The 19751-nt window shown below is 50.3% G+C and overlaps 2 protein-coding genes across 3 annotated transcripts in view; one reads left to right on the top strand and one right to left on the bottom strand.

Annotated features, from left to right (window-relative positions):
- Nucleotides 1-19751, top strand: part of CCDC146 (coiled-coil domain containing 146) — a 950534-nt gene that overhangs the window by 212685 nt on the left and 718098 nt on the right. The window lies entirely within an intron of this gene.
- Nucleotides 1-19751, bottom strand: part of FGL2 (fibrinogen like 2) — a 28040-nt gene that overhangs the window by 1434 nt on the left and 6855 nt on the right. The window lies entirely within an intron of this gene.

Below are 19751 nucleotides of genomic sequence, written 5' to 3'. Positions count from 1 at the left end.
TTTGATTAGTACAATAATATTGTTAATATTTAAGATCCTCTACATGTCGTTTTCCCGTAAATCAATACTCGTCAATGTGCTGTTTTCCTCGAGTTGGATTTTCTAGGAACTCTTACAGTTGCGCAGCACGCACCCTCCCTAACATGGATACCGATCACCTGCTTGTACTTACTTTCACATTCACATCTCTTTATTTAAACAATTTTTATTGCCATTTAACATTTGTTTCCAACAATACTACAACATGTACTACAAAAGGCCAGTTTGAGAATCAGGGCCTGAGTTTGTATTATCATTCTGCAGGAATATTGAGTGCAGAATATCAGTTGCCACAGTATTGTCAAGTTAAGTATATATGGATACATAAAGACATATTATTCATAACTCCGCATCTATAACAATAAATATCTTGAAGGTACGTCAATATCAAGTTAATATTAGGAAATTTACACCTACCGATAAACACTTACCATTAAATATAGTGGTAGTTTATATTTTCATTCGATATTTCTGCAGGACAGTATTTGGTCACTCGTTATTGTGATATACAAGGATACCCATGGCAAGGGTAATTCACCGGGCTCACGTGCCTAGGTAAGCCTGACTAGGTTCTCAATAGAATTAAATGTGACACTGAGCAATTTCCAGTGGGTGAGACTTTAGCAAGCCTTCCACCTATAACATGTTTCGGAATCTAGGTTCGCCCTTACGATAGATTTTAAATCAAATCAGACTCTAGAACGGTTTCCATTTCCTATTGACCTGTCAAGTCTACTGAAGTCTCGTTTGCTGTTGTGAGTCATCACTATATTGAGTGCTGCTGACAGCAGTTTGAACTAGCGTTGAGGAAGGTTTGCAGTAATGTCCAACTTTCTTCGGGGTCTAAAGTTGGATATCCACGTTTTCAGGACCAGATTTTGGTGACTGTATAGGAAGGACACCACAATACGGCTGTGCTGTCGCAGTGATCTGGACTGGGACATTTTTACTGGTCAGACATGATATTTCTTGTTACCATGACCACTGTCGTAGAACAGAATGCTTACAGGATTGTGGTGAACCACACTCACTAGAGTACTGCACATTTTTCTTTCATTCTCTTGGATTGTTGTCTTTGTCCGCTTCCTTTTGGTACTCCACATACCGAGAAACGCATACCAGGGACATACTGGTTCTCTCCTCATGGACAGTCTGTCCTCTTGCAGTGACAGGCACAATCCTCCCCTCCCTTAGCAGGCAGGCTTCCGGTAGACTTCAGGTGATGTCACCTCATCTCCAGGAGATTGTCTAAGAGGAAGACACAAGTCCTGGTTACAGGGCCAGACTGGGAACGCAAACTGGCCCTGGCAATTGAGTTATATGGGCCTGCAGGGGGGAGGGGAGGGGGGAGTTGCGCGTGGTATACACGGCAGCTGCTATTCTTATAGGGGGGAGATATTGCAGCTATGCTGCAAAGCAGACCCCGGTTACAAAAACAACCCTCCAGGGGTCCAAAGCCGGCCCCTACCCAGGTGGCCCACCGGGGATATGCCCAGTGCCGGCCTGGTTACACAGCAGCTCTTAGATTACTCTGCAATGCATTCCCTTTCTTGGTCAAGAAGAATATAGGACTGGATCAAAGTGCATTGATGTGGATCCTCTTTCTATACTCATTTTTCAGACCTGTCATGTGGATCCATTGTCTTTAGGTTTTTAGGACTGGTTCAGGTTTGTTGCATTTCAGATGTTGTTTCTGAGGCTTCTCTCTAGACACATCCTTTATGCAAGTGAAGGCTCACATAGCAGTTGGAAACAGGGCTTGCTTCAAGTAGCAGTGCCCAAAACAGGTGCACAGTGAAGTGTGAGTTCACTGCATCTGGCAATGGACAACCTTACTGAAGCAGTAATCGGAGTAAGACAAAATGACAGCCCCTGTCTAGAAATGTCCTCACACGGAGCAGCAGACACTGCAACCTTTCCACTCTTCCATACAATCCACCAGTGCTCACAAATAACTGATCAGCAGTTGTTTTAAAATAGGGACTTGGTTGAATTTCTAAAGGGAGCCCTGCTTCTGTTCTCACTTCAGAATTTTGGTCTTTACGCTCCAGCCACAAGATTACAGGCAATACTCTTCCACTGTCTGAGGAAGCTATCCTCATCCTCCATATTGTGTGAGTTTCACATAACAGCAGAGCTTTACACTAGAGGGGTCAGTAAACTGGGCGATCACTTACACAGAGAGGAAGGTCTTGTCTCACTATAAATTCCCAAAACTTGGTATGCAGTCACCACCACCTTGTGATGTATCTATGGAAGGGCCAGTATTCCACTGCCCAGTATATGTGCATGACTGGTGTGTCCCTCCTGGCGACAAGACAAGTCCAGGGCATCACTTGTCAGGGACCGGCTGAGACTCTGTGGACACTCAAGATAATGTGACGTGAGGGCCAAAGTCATGTTCAGGGTACCAGTTTCACATGCAGCACTTGGGACTCGCTGCAGAGCAACGTGCCTCATTACCACTTAGAAGAAATCCCCCATCCAAACACTGAGCAGGAAGCTTTTTAATCTTTTTATTTTTTTATTTTTACTGGAGCAGCAGATGAAACTATCCAGTATGTTCCATTTAAGAACTGAATGTGGGCTGTGTTGCGTATGAATTCATGAAAATTGTGTTAAATTGGCCCGGGCACGCTAAAAAAAGTGGCCCACATTAGCAGGATGTTTTCTTAATTTCACCTAGATAGAAAAAAAATGCGTGGATTAGTTCACACCACTGAACCACAAATGAATGCAAGTGAGACCACTTCTGCTCAGGCCCCCGGTCCCTGCTCAATCAGCATACATTAATGCCCCGGTTACTCACCGGTAATCTTCATTACTCCGAGTATAGTCTTCCTCGCCACATGACTTACATAGTGAGCTTCAGCTCCACGACAGAACCCTCCAAAGTAAAAAAAAAAGCCTCCCCTCCCCTCCCAACATGGCCGACCAGTCACCCCTGACCTCTATAAGAGGCGGGCCAGCCCAACCAACAGCCTGAACCACCAAGCAAACAATGAAGCCGATAGCCAGACAGGGAGGGGGGAGGGAACTCATGTGGCGAGGAAGACTATACTCGGAGTAATGAAGATTACCGGTAAGTAACCGGGGCATTACCTCCTCGTTAGTCTTCCTCGCCACATGACTTACATAGTGAGCAAATACCCAAGCCAAAAGGCTTCATTGACCACAAGAAAAACAACACGACACGGTGAGGTAGAAAACCAACACAAGGTGTATTCAGTACAAAAGAAAGAAAACAGGAATATCAGCAAACCTGAATCATGACAAAAAAGGGCCATCAAGGAGCCACCGCTCCAGCACACAGTACGGCCCCAGCAAAATCCCCAGGAACAGAACCACCCAGGACAACACGATAATGCACCATGAACATGTGGGGGGATGACCACGTCGCCACCCGACAAATATCCTCAGAGGAGACACCCTTGAAGGAGGCCCAGGACAACAGACACACACCCAGTGGAACGACCCAGGACCCCCACCGGAACAACCGAACCCAGCGAAGCAAAGGCAAGGAGGATAGCCTGCTCAAGCCAGCGACTCAAGGTGGAAAGAGAGAGCTTGTGGCCAGAATGAACGGGACCGAATGTCACGAACAGGTTATCACACCGGGAAAGGGATGACGTGCGACCAAGGTAAACCAAAACAGCACGCCGGACATCCAGCAAGGACAGGGAAGGATCCGCGTCGGGAGGGAAAGAAGGCAACGACACCTCCCGAGACCGGTTCACCAAGGAAGGAACCTTGGGAAGAAAACGGGGGTCATGACGGAGAACCAGCCGGTCAGGCAAAACCCGCAAGAAGGGAGGAGAGCGGAGGAACGAACCCAGCTCGCCCATCCGACCGGCAGACACAATGGCCACCAGGAAAATCACATTAAAAGTGAGAAACCTCAGAGCCACCAAGTCCAGGGGTTCAAAGGGGGGACCCTGAAGGGCCCGCAGAACGAGGGGGAGATCTCAAGGGGGAGACAGGCAGAGCGTCCGGGGGCGACGGAGAAAACAACTCCGGAGCAAACGAGCCACCAGGGAATCCAGCCCGTCGAAATCCGGACTGCGGAAGGCCCGCAAGGCCGCCCACTGGGCCCTTGGGGATGAAGGGGCCAAACCCAAGGAAAAACCCCTCCGCAAGAAAATCCAAGACCCGCAAGGGATCCACGGAGGCGGGCTCAGCACCCAGCAGACCGCACCAACGTGGGAAGGAAGACCAGTGCCGGGCATAGGAAGACAAGGCGGAAGACCTGCGAGAGCCCTGCAGCAAATCCACCACCCCCGAAGAGCAACCACGGGAGAGCAACGACACCCGCTCAAAAGCCAAGCCTGTAGATGGAGCCAGCGCAAAACCGACCCTGGGAGCGGGGGACCCCTCAATGGAAAAGGAAGAACCGGGATCGGCCAGCAGGCCTGAACTGCCAACTCGCAAAGGAGAGGGTACCAGGGGCGGCGAACCCAGCCGGGAACCACCAGAAGCACCCGGCCCTGTCCATGCGAATTTAGCAGAGGACCCGAGGGAACAGGGGGATGGGGGGGAAACGCGTGCAGGAGACCAGAGGGCCAAGGGAATGACAGGGCATCCACACGCCACACCCCCGGAACCGGGAGGAGAGAGCAGAACCTGGGCAGGAGGGCCGACTCCCCGTCCGCGAACAGATCCACCAGAGGCAGACCGAAGCGAGACACCAGGCGGTGAAACACCACCGGAGTCAGGGAGAGACAGGACAAAGATGGAAAGATCCGACTCAGACGATCCGCCTCCACATTGTCGGACCCCGGGAGATAGACAGCCCGATGGGACAGGACCGACGACTCCCCCCAAGACAACAACTCCTGAGTCGGCAACCAAAGGGAGCGAACCCTGCACCCCCCCTGGCGGTTGACACAGCTCCACACAACCTGGTTGTGCGTCCTGATCAAGACAAGGCGACCCCGGAGAGAAGGAGCAAAATGAAGGCAGGCCAGGAGGACCGCCTTCAACTCCCGATAGTTCGAGGAGCAGCGTGACTGGAGAAGATCCCAACGACCCTGAACCGACCCCGAGCCCAAGGTTGCCCCCCAGCCGAGGAGACTGGCAACGGATGTGACCACCCGGGAAGGGGAAATCAAGGAGGGAAGACCCTCGGAGAGGTGAGACTCCACCAACCCAACTCCGAACGAAGCTGAGGGGAGACCGGGACCAGGAATTCGTAATCCTCCGAGCGGGGATCCCAGAGGGAAAGCAGATGGTTGACCAAGGGATAAAAGCGGAGGCGAGCCCAGGGGAGAACATTGATGGTCGCCGACATCAGGCCCTGAACCCTCAGCCAAAGGCGAACAGGAGCGGATCCCCGAGCCAGAAGGGACCCCAGATCCCGCCCCAAAGTGTCCCGGTGACCCAGAGGCAAGAACACTTTCCCCAGCACCATGTCCAGCCGACCCCCAATGAAGTACAAGTCCTGAGTGGGGGACAGATGGGACTTCCGCTCGTTGATCAGGAAGCCGTGGGTGGAGAGTACTTCGCAGACCCGTCCGACGTGCAGCATCCCTTTGGAAAAAGAAGAGGCAGAGAATAACCAATCGGCCAGGTAAGGAAAAACCCTGAACCCCTCCCGGTGAAGAATACCCACCAGGGGAGCCAGGACTTTAGTAAACACCCTCGGGGCTGATGACAAGCCAAATGGAAGTACCTGGAACTGATAGTGGGAACCCCCAACGCAGAACCGGAGGAAGGACTGAGAAACCGGACGGACCGGGACATGGAGGTAGGCGCCGAGGAGATCCAGAGAAGCCACCACCTCTCCCTGAACCAGAAGTGGCAGAATTTCCTGCAGAGAGATCATCTTGAACATAGTATGTGGAATGTAAGAATTCAACCACTTCAAATCCAAAACAGGCCGAAACCCCAGAAACCATCCTTACCAGAAAAAGGATGGAGTAGACGCCCGAACCTCTCTGAGAAGGAGGGACCGGGCGGATGGCCCGCCAGGCAAGTAAGGCCTGGACGCCGGCGAGCAAGGCCCGTCTCATGACCAGGGAAGAAGGCAGGGGAGTAGCGAGGAAAAAATCCGGAGGAGGGGAGGAGAAGGTGATGGAAAATCCCTCCCTCACAATCCGAAGAGCCCAAAGATCTGAGACAGACTCCTCCCAGGCCGGGACGAAATGGCGGAGACGGCCCCCCACAGGGAACACCCCGGAGGGAGATGGCCGACAGTCAGGAATTAGGGGTGGAAGAGGAAGCGGCAGCAGCAGGCTGAGACCGGGAAATGTTGAAGAACGGGCCGTGACAGATGTCCGACAAAAGGCGCGTCTGTTGTCCCATCAAGGCAAGGGTCGGGACAACATCAGCCCCCCGATCCAGGGACAAATAGGCCGAGGCCCTGATGGTGAAATTTGCCGCAGCATAGGACCGTTTAGCAGCTGCCTCCACGCGCTTGTCCACAGGGACAGACGGGGAGGCGTCCTCCGAGATGATCGAACCCTGGGAAGACAGTCCCACCACCAGAGAGTCCACCTACACCGCCGGAGGGAAACTTTAGCGAACTCAACAATAGCGTAACGCTTAGACAGATACCGTGGGAAGGGCTGCTTATCCACATCCAACCACTCCCCCCAATGGCCTTCTTGATGGACGCATGCAGGGGAAGGGAATCCGGAGCCTTGCGCTGATACTGGACAAAGAAATCCTCGGAAACATCCTCCGCCGCAGGAGGAGGGAAAGCCAAGTTATCCTCGATGTGGGAAAGAACCTCACGAAGCTCCTGACCCTGGATGTAACGGCCATGGAGATCGCCCTCCTCCCCCTCCGCATCAGACACAGGAGTGGGGTCCTTGCGAGGACGCTTCGGCGAGGAAGGGCCCTGGGCATCACGCTGCGCAAGGGCATCAGCCACCGCAGACTGCATCAACAACTGCAGGGACTGCGCAGAAAAAAAGGCATCGCAGACAAGGAGTCAGCCACCGACCCCGCCGTGATAGAATCCTGATCCATCATCCCAGAGCAAAACACCACCTCGCAGAAGAAAATGGAGAAACTCAGGGGCACCCAGGACGCCGGAAATAAACAGCCAGCAGGGAGAGAGTGACACACAACCCAGCAGAAGGCATTTAAACCAACAAGCAGCACCTGGCGCGAAACCCCGCCCACAAGGGGCGGGACGCGCCCAGGGCCAATCCTAGCGCGGCACAGAGCCGCGGGCTGAAGGCTAGAAAACCCCGTTCCAGGCGGCAGCGTCCAGCGCCGCGAAACGAAACACCAGGACCGGCAGAAGGTAAGTGCAAAAACTCCCGGGGCCAGCTCGAGACCGGAACATAATCACGCACCCGCACCGGGAAACGTGTGACCGAGGGGAGCATGTAACAGCGCCCCAGAGGTCAGCCGCAGAAAGAACGCGTTGTAAACACATACCAATGCGATAGACAGGGACGCGCCGCAAAGACGGCGAAGCGGCACACAGCGTTTGTACCAAAGAGGCCGGTCCCGCGCTCACCGTCAACTAAAAAAGAAACGGTGGCCGCCCCACGCAAGGGGTCTGCAAGTAAGTGGAGCCCCAGCAACATCAGGGGCACCTCCAGCGCCGGACACCAGAGCCCGAAAGGGCGAGGGTCCACAAAAAACGACCGGGAACAGTCAAGGGAAACAAAAACCCCACATCCCCGTCCGTCCCCCCCCCCCTGTACACCCATGGCACGCTATAGCAGCACCTAACCGGCCCCACAGGACCGGGGAAAGGAAGAGGGGGGGAATTGAAGTCCTAGGCCCCAGGGTCCGCTAAGGCAGGACCTCCAACCCAAAACCCATGATCCAGCTAGAGCAGGTCCAACTTACCTGCACACCGCCTCTGGAGAGAATCGCGCAGAACAAAAAAAACAGGCTGTTGGTTGGGCCGGCCCGCCTCTTATAGAGGTCAGGGGTGACTGGTCGGCCATGTTGGGAGGGGAGGCTTTTTTTACTTTGGAGGGTTCTGTCGTGGAGCTGAAGCTCACTATGTAAGTCATGTGGCGAGGAAGACTAACGAGGAGGTAATGGGACGGACCAGCGAGAGAAAAGGAGTGACACATCCGCCCATCTGGCTCCTGAAAGGCCTCTCAGGCACTCACTGGGCCACTGGCAGCATTCAAACAGCACAGACAGCCCTCAGGCTTCCCAAAAAACGGCCCACGGCTGGAACTCGGCTAGAATAGCTCAGATAGGATCTTAGTGTCCATGATACACCTGTTGTGTTTAAACACTATTGCCGTCTGCTGAAGGCATCAACCAATGTTCATTGCCCACCCCACAAGTATGGGTTGAGCTGAAAGCAAAGATAAATACTGCGGAAAATGAATAGCATTTGATGCCCCAAAGTATGTGAGCACAATGGTGATCAGCAGCTTCCTCCCTCTGTCTCCTCCTCCTCCTGCTGCAGTCAGGCAAACATGCCCCGTGTTAATATCTGCCACCTGTTGCTACTTCAGAATTGTACAGAACTTAGAAAGGTTCTAATTAATGGGAGTAACATAAGCCTTGCAATTGGCTGAGCCAATATGGCCATTCAGCAGAGAGTGAAAATGTGGATTGCAAATGACACTCAAGTCCATTGCCTTTTAAACATGCCCTTCTCATAATGCAAACAATTTACTTCTTCTATACAGCTGTATGTTGCTCTTTAGCATGTTTTGCGTTTTTAATAAATACATGTAATAAAACACAGATCAGATGCAAGAATTTCGGGAACATCATACACAATTAAATGTTTCTGTTTGGGCGCTCTCTTTCCTTCAGTACTAGATCACTTTCACGCCATTTGTTTATTCTTACACCCTTTCGTGGCATCGTATGGTGCCATACTAAGGCGGCTGCCTACAGTCACCTTAAGGTAGTGTCAGCCCAGACGTGCCCGTGAACGTTACGTTACATTTGTCTTTTCTAAGCGACTTGGGTGCACCTTCAAAATGTTCTAATTTTGTAGCACTCCTACTGAGTCACCATGACTTGTAATCTTTTGTTAAATGGGGAACTGATTACGTCCTCTGGATCCGTTCGTACCAGTTTTTGAAATGTGCACAATTTATGTTTGAGCAGGAAACATAAGTGGCCACTGTACTCGAACTTGTCTTCTAGAGTGATGCTGCAGGAAAGGAGATAGTGTGTTTGTATCTGCATTTACGCAACTTGGCGGTATGCTGAGGAAAGAACGTACAATACAACACATCAGAATTTCCTCTTTCGAAAACCTGGCCACTGGAAAGTATGTATGCACTCTCGGGTGTGCCCCGAAGATGACAGCCCTAAGTATCCCGTGCTCAAACGAGACAGGTCGCCCTCCGCGCTAGAGTTCTCACGGGAAACTGTACCAGTGCCATCGATTGTTAGAAGAATGTGCAGCATGTTTAACGGTGCTCGTATAGACTGTAGCAAATACCTGAAGTAAGTGTCAGATGACGTCATGAAATGACTACTCTTTTGAAAAAATGTTGAACTACTTGATGACCGCGGACGGCCTTATTCATCGAGGTAGGTGGACAGGCTGAGCTCCAGGCATCTTGTCAAACGAACAACAAGCTGAACCAGCTTTGTAGGCCCTCCAGATGCGAGAGGCCAGCGACCCTGTAACGCGGCCAGCCAGGAGTGATGCGTGAAATATTCCTAGATGCGTTATACGCCATCTCATCGCTGTATGACTCTCTGGGGACAGACGGCCTGCTTACCTCAGCAGCGGCTGCACTTTACTATCACTCTTCTAGCAGTGATTAGCTGTGTCTCCGTTTTATCATTTGTCTGCTTTTTTTCCTCTGTCCTACATCCTTTCATTCTAGCTTCTTTCTTCTTAATGCTCTCTTTTTCACATCATGGCTGCTTTCTCTTTGTAACTGATTTGCTCTCCTTTTCTTCTACTTAGCTCTGTCTTATCTCTCTTCTCTCCTGTTGTTTCTTTCTCCTCTTTACTCCTGCTCTCTCTCTCATCTATACCACTGCTGCTGCCTGTGACCCCTGTCGTCAGCCTGTACATGTCCCTGCTATTTTGAACTCTGTGTTTTCCTGTTGTCATTCCTAAAGAAGTGGAAGATGGCATGTTTTACTTTTTTACCTACACCGCGTGCAAAAACAAAATGTACACCAAATGAAAATGCTTTTTTGCTTATATTAAACAGTGCAGTATGACTGGGTTTATTGCGGAACAGACGGCTGCTCGAGCACAGCAGGTGATGTCACTGCTAGTGCTGCCTGTAATTAGCAGTTCCGGGAAGGCGACAGCATTGGCATCCACTGCTCAGCTTGCTGTGACTCTGCCTGCTACAGCACAGGCATTTTCCCCAGCCGTAATGCTGCCAATGATGGTAAGTATGGCTGTGGTGCCTAATGGACTCACGCACGCTCAGCAATTACCATGCTGGGGTGCAGCGCACAGATTCTACAGGTGACGCCATGGCGCACAAAAATTGTGTAGGGCCACAGCCGCTTCGAGCACGTTGAGAATAGCGACAATACAGGGTTGCAGGATATGCTACTCTGGCTACGCAGCAAGTGGAAAGTCCACACTTACTTTCATTTCTTCCTCAAGAACCATCACTCCCAAGTTCCAAATGCGCTCTCGCAGCTTCCTTGCCTCAGCTCCATCATAAGCCAGCCCCCAGCTACAATTATCCAATGAGAGGCTTGGGCTCAGGCAGTGCAGCAGACTAGGGGAATAGAACACAAGCCTTAGTTTGTCGATGACTTCTTGGATTTGTGATCGGCGTGATGACATTATACTAACGTGGTGATACACAATTATGCCTGCCTGGACAGGCGTATGCTGGCCTGTCTATGAACATTTACCAGCCAGTCACCCTGCAATTTATGTTATTCTTTTTATTTTGAATTTGAACAATTAATATTGAGACCACCACCTGCAGGGTCAGAAATTGTAGCCCCGGCCCTGTGAAAGAAGTGCCGGTGCTGAGCACCTGAAAGCACCTGCTCAAATTAAGCACTGGGCTGGGGCCTTGTTAAGGTCACAGTGCAACGTGACTTTCTGATATAAAGGAGTGGTGGTCAGTGTGTCATGGGCCGGAAGGAAGTGACCTTCCTGGTCAAATACAGCAACAACATAGTATTACTGACATTCAGTGGCCCAGAGTGAAATAATCCGCCTCTCCTGCACAATTTTCGATGAAGGGTAAATGTTCAGTTCGAATGCAGCATCGGATTGGTAACGCAGGCAATGCCCGAAAGGCCTGTAGCCGAGTTCCAGCTGTGGGACGTTTTTTGGGCAGCCTGGGGACTGTCTGTGCTGTTTGGATGCTGCCAGTGGCCCAGTGAGTGCCTGAGAGGCCTTTCTGGAGGAAGAGGGGTGGATGTGTCCCTCCTTTTTTCTCGCTGGTCCGGCCCATTAATGTATGCTGATTGGGCAGGGGGCCTGAGCAGAAGTGGTCTCACTAGCATTCATGTGTGTTTTAGCGGTGTGAACTAATCCATGCATTTTTTTTTATCTAAGTGAAATTAAGAAAACATCCTGCTAATGTGGGCCACTTTTTTTAGCGTGCCATGGCCGATATTTGATCCCAATCCAACCCTGTTCGAATGCCTGCCTTACTCATGTTTAGGCCCTTGGCTGATGGACGCCATCTCCGCACTGGGCAGAAGCCATTTACATCATATGGGTATTTTTTACGCCTCTGAGTACATTTCGGTACCTATCAACTTGTCAGAGCCTAATGGCGGTCCTTCGACCAGAAACCACTTGACCCGCTAAACTTTATATAAGACAGGGTACTCTTTAGGTAACGGCTGTGTCGGACAGACGTGGTGGGCAAACTGGCGGGTCTGTATGTGGACTAGAAGTGGGCGAGCCAGAGAATTCGTAGGAAGGAGCCGAGCCTGGGGTGCGGCTTGACTCTCAGAGCCGAAGTAGGACTCGAGTCTGAACGAAAAAAAGATCGGGATGTGTCGCCCATTTTTGCTTCTGTAAACAGGTTGTCTAGCCTGTTTAGCGACTAGATAAAATGCCTCTTAAATACTGAGATCAACACTGAGCTTGCTATAGCACATCTAACATTCCCTAAATCACCTGCCTACAGTGTAACGGTTTCAGAGCAACGCTCAGTCAAGGCACCGAGTCTGTAAGTGCACCCCTCCTCCTTGCATGCAGTTTTTAACAATCCAGTGTTTTCGCTCCTCCCTCCTCCTAAAGTCTTATATATTGTGCTGGCTGAAACACTGCTCAGCCAAGGAACCGCGATCCTGCCACAGTCCCTAAGTTTGCTCACAACACTCAGTCCCTCCACCTCCAGCCTGCCTCGCCGTATGCTGTGCTGCTCTGCTCATCACACACAGATACAGAAAGGGACATCAACCGTACAGCACCCTTCGACCCTTAAACTTAGAATGACATGCCACTGTGACAACGCCATGATCGCTTTGGCCTTAAGCACCCCTTGCAAAACTATGCCAGGGCTCAAGGACAATTCGGCCAGGGCAGAGCACCTCGAGGGTGCAGTTCCACGCTACTTCATGCATGCTACAGTCATAAGTAACCCTTGTTGTCATGGTGTCCTGTTTCTGTGAGGGACTCGCCGTGTGTCCGAAGGGCAGAGGTTGTCACTGGCGCCTCCATGGGCGTAGCAAATATGGGGGACGCAGGGGATAGTGGAGAGACATGGGGGACAAAAGAATTTCCCCTATCCCTTTTGTGATTCGCAGGGCCATTAGCGCTCGAAAGCGCTACATATAATGGCCTTGCACTTGACTTGTGATCTGCCTCCAGTTACCTGTGATCAGGCGTGCAACGCCCATAGGCTTAACCCCTTCGCAGCGGTGGTAATTCCCCTGCTGTGCGGGGGGGGGGCGCACAGCGCTCCTGTGCTCATGACGATCTCAGCTCGTAATGAGGCACAGTGCTCATGTGCTCATGACGAGCTGAGCTCGTCATGACCACACCCGTTTCCGTGGAACGTTCAGCACAGCAGGGAAATTATCCCCATGTGTGAGCGTTCCACGGCTCATGACGAGCTCTGCTCATCATGAGCACACGAGCACCGTACCTCATGACGAGTTCAGTTCGTCATGAGCATAGAAGGTGTTAAAGAGCTTTAGCACCCCTCCGTCCTGTGTGGCAGCCAGGGCTGCTGCAGCTTGAGCTGCTGTGGGCAGTGTCTGGAGTCTTATCTTCGCTACATCCACATTTTTGAAAGACCACTTTCATCCCTCTGGAACTGGTTAATGTGGCTGTTTGCGTTGTTCATTGATTTCAGTACCCCCTGGGAACCCACTCTGCCTGTTCCCTATCCCTTACATTTGTATTTTACTTTTACTGCCACAGTGGGAAAAGGCATTTAGTGAAAAGGCATCTCACGAGTAGGGATGCCACCTTTCCAAAATAAAAATACCAGCCATTTGTTGTTGTTTAAAGAGTCTTCAAAGGCTTCACTCTGAAACTAGATAGGGCTGTAAATAACATGGTATGTATTAATTTGTAACATGACCTTTCTGTCTTTGTTTCCTTTTGTTTAAACTTAAATTGTAATTATTAGTCATGAATCATTAATGCACCCCCTAACACATTTAAAAGTGCTTTCTATTTGTATTTGCTGTTTGAAGTATGCACAGATAAGTGCTAAAAATACCGGCTTGAGGTGATCTTGCTTATCTTTGTACAGACTGGGACCTCAAAATACCAGTGGTGCAGGTAGAAATCCGATCAACTGGCAAACCTGATCAGGAGACTGAAAGTTTGTTGCAGGATCAGCACATTATTTATTTTCTCCACTGTGCACCCCTGGTTGATGTCATAAAAGCAATAGTTTAACATATCTGAAAGGCTACACCAGCTGTCAATACAATGCTGAGTTACTCTGGGTGTCTGGGTATACATCCTGCACTCGAACAACTCACTCCTCATTCTCATCACTCACCCTTCACTTTCACCCTGCACTCAACAGCGATCACACTGTTCACCATGCACTCACGCTATTCACCCTCCTCCAACCCTGCACTCACATGAGTACACCGCTCACTCTGCACACACATAACACTCCACTCACTTGTCACTTTCACTTCTCACCCTACACTCACAGCGATCACACTGCACTCACGCTGTTACCCTACACTCACACCGTTCATCCTCCTCTGACCCTGCGCTCACACGAGCACACCGCTCACCTTGCACTCACAGCGACCACACTTCACCTTTCTCCCTCGCCATGAACTCACGCCATTCTCCCTCCACTTACCCTGCAGTCACGTCAGCACACTGCTCACCCTGCACTCAGTGATCACACAACTCACACCACTCACATTGCGCTTACACAAGCATACTGCTCACCCTGCACTAATGTGACACTTCACTCACCTGCCACTATGACTGCTCACTATGCATTCTCACTCAAACAAGCATATTTCTCACCATGCCTTAATCCTTCCACTCTATACTTTCCTCTGCACCCAAACACCCTCACTCGAATGTCACATCACTCACCCTGCAGTCACTCCTCTCACACTACCCTCACACTGTCACAATGCTCAGTGTGCACTCACATAGGCAATCCTGTCACTCACACAGTTCATCCCTGACTCACATCTTCACTCACATGGGCACACACTCACCCTGCACTCACACTATACAAACAAGCACAGTACTCACCCTGGAGTCACACCACTCACCCTGCACTTCCTCCTCTCACCCTGCACTCACATGGTCAAACCTCTCAGCCTGGATTCATACAGGTACTCTGTTCATCCTTCTTGCACACAGAGACAATAGTCTGCCGGAACTCATAGAGATACATCAACACGTGGCACTAACTCTTCTCACCATGCACTCACCCATCACTCTCACAGATCACCCTTCACTCTTGCCGGTCATCCTGCACCACACACAGGCACACCACTCACCCTTCATTTACACCATTCACGCCACCCTGCACTTACACCATTCACACCACCCTGTACATTCTCCTTTCACTCTGTACACACTCCTCTCACTCTGTACACACTCCTCTCACCCGACACTCACAAGGGCCCTCCTCTCACATTGCATTCATGCAGCTCAGCTGACACTCGCATTTGCACATTTTTTACCCTACACTCGCACCACTCATGCTGTATTCACTATTCACCATCACCCAGAACTTACATGAGCACACCTCTTACTCTACACATATACAAATTATACAACTTTCTTGAATCTACACATATTTCTGCAAAAGCACCCACAGAATACCTGCTCTTCCTTTGGTACAAGATGCCTACTTAATTCCATCTTCAACAGCGGGGCTGGTGCAAGAGTGAACTGAGAATGTGGGATGGCACATGGAGGGAGACTGGGACTGAGGCTTTGAGGTATGGTGCTGGATTGAGGATTGTGTGACACCTTCAGATATTCCTGACTTTCCATTCACCACAATGAATTATTCCGAGACACATAGTTTTTTTACATTGCAAGTTGGGTCTCAAAAACCCAAAAATGTAAAGTGTTACTGGTGAAATATATGGTTGCAGAGAAGTCAAGCATTTCATAAGGTCAGTTGGATGCTGTGATATTACATGTTAGAACGTGGATAAGTTCATTCACAATACTGTAACTGCTTGTTCCACTCATGAAACCAAATATAAGCACCACACAGCTATTTCAAGGAAGTCCACTTTTCATTCACATCATACTTGTAACAAAAACTGACAAGGCTATACATTATTATATATAGATAATATGTTTTTATTAGATTTCACTAAAAGGCAAGGCAGGTATAGAAGAAGCAGCAGGGCAAGCTTTTCTAACCCAATAAAAGCAAATTGACTAATGGAAGTGTGAGTGGCAGTGTGACTGTGTGAGTGTGACCGAGTACAAAGGTACAAAAGAGTGCAAGAGATATAGTGAGAATGTGTGTGAGAGAATGTGTGTGAGTGTATGTTTATTATTTGTGCAAGTGTGATGCTGTTCTGGCATACTGGAGGTTATTCTTGCCTTATGGACAAGGGCACCAACACCATATAGAAGGGAGGTGTTACCTATGGCAAACTGCAGACCCTGACATGCTTCTATGATGACATCATCATTGGGTGTGGGGACTTGAGCTGTCTAACTGAGAAAGCACTTGCCCAGTCACACCCAGCGGCAGGGACACAGAAATTGTACCACCACACCTTGCCGAAGGCCTTGACATGATTCACTTAATTCTTAGCATATGGGTGGATTAATAGAAAAATGTTGGAACTGATATTTGAGGTAACTCTTGTCGTAATTTCCTGTACTCATTGTATAGCGGGTGTCGATGTCAAAACGCTGACCCTTGAGGGAGGAGCCTAGCTCGAGGACGTAATGGCCGCCTTTTAGCTCGGCTCCGTCGGCCCTCCGGCTAACTTCGACTATCCTGCCATATATCCTGCACTGCGACGCTACTTCCATACAGAATTCGAACTTTAAAGACCCACTCTTACTCACCGTCTGATCCGGAGGTCCCTGTGTGCTGTGGATCCGCAGCTGTGCCCTCGGTGGGATTGAGGCCTCCGGGCACTCGAGACCGGGACCTCGCCTGCGGGACCCGACCGGCGGTGAAGAGATTCCTGCGGGATCCGACCGGCGGAGAAGAGATTGCCGGCCCCGGCCGCGAAAGTGAGCCACTGGTGGGAACCGTTGTGCGTGTGCCCCGGTGATCCTGGACCGGCCCCGATGACTGAGCCGTGCAGCTGGAGGGGGACGAGATGTGTTGGGGGCTGATCGTGTGAAGGGGTCCCTTCGCCTTTGTCCTGTCCGGCGGTCCTGGACCCCGCGTCTGGCTCTCGCCTGTGGGGCCTGCCATTGTTTGGAGGGGACCCCCCCCCCCCCCATCGGGCGCTCGCCCATCCTGTGCCGGTGAGGCCGTTGTTGGGAACCTCCGGAGATCTGTAAAGTCCTACATTTGGGAACTGTTTGGGGGCCCACGGTGGAGTGTGGGGCGGCGAAATTCACAAGATGGCAGCCGACAACGTGGGGAGTGCTCCGCTCTGCACCGACGCTCCTTACCGGCCGGATTGTGCGGAGGCCTGGGTGTGTGCTCGGGCACCCACGCCCGGAGATGTCCTGGACGCCTTGATGTCATTGCACGCTGTCTTGGCCCCCGGTGCCTCTACCGACCCCATGCGGCTCGCCGCCATTTTGGGCCGCCGCTCTTTCATGCACCCCTGTCGTCCTGATGCCGCCATTGCTTCGCCCCCTTCGGCTGCGCCGGGAGTTGCTGTTGTTGTTCTTCGGCCGCTTGATGGGCCGGTGACTTTTGATCCTCTGCTTCCTCGCCGCCTGGATTTCGAGGACTTCCACACGACGCGGAGATCTGCTCCTTCCCGGGTACCTGGAACTCATGGTGGGCCGCTGTTTGCTCCCGCTACGTTGGATTCGAACTTTTGTTCTGGAGGGGTACCTTTGTATTGTCGGATTGCGCACCTGGACTCCGGCTTGCCGTTGCTTGCCCTGTCGTTACTGCTACAATTGACTTGTTTAATTGACTTTTTGTATTCCCTCCGTACGAAGGCTCTACCTGATTTATATCACTGCCGTGACTCTGGACTACGTTACGATTCTTTTGTGCTGGGTGGTACGCTCCACATTATCCTTTATTGGGTTGGTTTCGTGGTCAGGAAGGGTTGGGGGTGAGTTGCACGACATGATAGTCTGCTGGTCTACCTGCTCGTTGTATTGATGTTTGTACTCCCGACACGGTGAAACGTTACAATCTTTCCCCCCCCCCTCCTTGTGGTTCTTGCTGTATGTGAAGGTGTAGAATTGATTTGATATTTCTTCATTTGTTGGTCGGAGGTGGGTCGTGGCCAAATGTGTTTGCTCATATCCTCTGGCTCCTCCCTCATATTTTCTTTTTGTTTTGTATTTCCTTTTCTCCTCTTTTTGTCTTTTTCCTCTACCTTTCTTTTCACTATATTTCGGGTTTCGGATTAGGGCGACAGGCACGCTGTTTGGAGGGTAGGCCGTAGCCTTCTGCAGGGGTGCGGGGTGGAACGGGTGGGTGGGGTCTTTCAGATGTTTTCTTTTGGTTCTATGGCCCTTTTCTATCCCTTTATAGCGGTGCCGCTTCTGTCCTCGCTTCTCAGGCATGGGTGGGTTGGGGGTCTGTTGCTATGCCACGTTTCTTGGTTTCGACGCTTCGTCGTAACTGCCATACCCTTCTTTTCGCCGGCTTCCGATTTCTTCTGTACTATTAGCCGTGGGTCGCCTGGCCCGGGGTGGCGCCCATCTCGCACGATTGTGTTTTTCCTTTTATTTTTCTTTCTTTTGTTCTTCTCCCTTCCTTTCCCCCCCTTTCTGTCCCTTTTTGGTTTTTTCCCCCTTGTCTCTTTTCCCTTTCCCCCCCCCCCCTTTCCTTCTTCCCCCCCCCTCCCCCCTTCGCCCCCCTCCCCCTTTTTCCCAGGCTCGTATTGAAAGACGTGGGCTCGATTCGTACAGTTTCCCGCTCCCCTTGCCTCCGTTAGCGTGTTATTGGGTGGGGGTCATGAGATCTTGGTAGCACTTGTATGCTTCTCCACTATATTTTGTGTTTGTTTTGTGCTACGGTCATATCGTGCCCTTACAACCTCTTCCCCCCCACCCCTTCCCCCTCCTCTCGTTTTGGCATGGGTGTAATCCTGTTTTTGGGTTTTTCCGTATTTGTGAGTCAGTCATGAGCCTTGTCCCCTTATTATAAAATAGACCTCACTGATCCTGATGATGGGCCGTTATTGCCGCTTATCCCGTCTCTAGCATTGTCCAATTATGTTTGCTTGCTTGCCAACTGGCCTTGTGTCGCTTATTTTGACTCTTGATCGTATTTGACTTGTGGCCGGCCGGATTGGTTGTAGGCCCATACATGTTTAACCTAATAATGCAAATAAAGGTCTTAAAAAAAAAACAAAAAAACGCTGACCCTTGTATAACGGAAGGAATATTTAGAGGTACCCATGACCGTGGCTGAAGAATCCATAGTAAATTTCTGGCACGGTGATATTGAATGTACTGCTTGGCATAAGGGGCTCACCCATGAAAAAATGAGGACCTTGGTATAGTGGAAGTTATTACTGATTGAAGACATTTGGAAGAAAAAAATCTACTCCTAGGAAAAACCAGGATTTCCGGGTGCACCATGAAAGTGCAGGAATATTTAATGAATGCCCTATAAGGGTCTGCAGCATTTTAAAAATGTGATACCATTTTTTTTTTATTCTCAGAGTAAAATTCTACACTCCCTTAAAAATCATCTACAAGAAATCTGTTAAATTATTTTGCTTGCTGAAATTTTGGGGAAGTATTACACCCCACCACTTACATAGATCTTTTCCTCCTATAATGGTTATGGGTTTAGCTCTGACCCCATTACTGGACATGCTTGTCCTGCCCCATTGCTGTGAGGAGGACTGGCTTTAGGGCGGTGGGGCTGGTGCAGCCGCACCTAGCATTAACTTTGGTGGGGGGCACTTTGTTTGAAAATAATTTTTGGTTTGAAAGCACATGAACTTCCTTGTGCATCCTGCAGATTTTAGGCACCAATAAACAAGTAAAGATAACTGGTGATTAATGTTCCTACTTGTGAGAGTTTGGAATGTTTTCTAGTGGAGATTTTGGCTCATCGTAAAACAGCACAGAGGGTTAATTTGCCTGCTGCACAGATTGTGTACCATGCAGATTACAGAACTGAGTGTGAGTGGACTATGAGCAGCACTATAAAAACAAATATACATGATTTTTCCAGATTTGGTCTAATTATTTTGTGAATGTAAATAACAATAAAGCTTACTTGCAAACTGTGACTACA

The sequence above is a fragment of the Lissotriton helveticus genome, chromosome 1_1 (assembly GCF_964261635.1).
Source record: "Lissotriton helveticus chromosome 1_1, aLisHel1.1, whole genome shotgun sequence".
Taxonomy (NCBI): Eukaryota; Metazoa; Chordata; class Amphibia; order Caudata; family Salamandridae; genus Lissotriton; species Lissotriton helveticus.
This window is presented reverse-complemented; position numbering and strand designations above follow the sequence as displayed.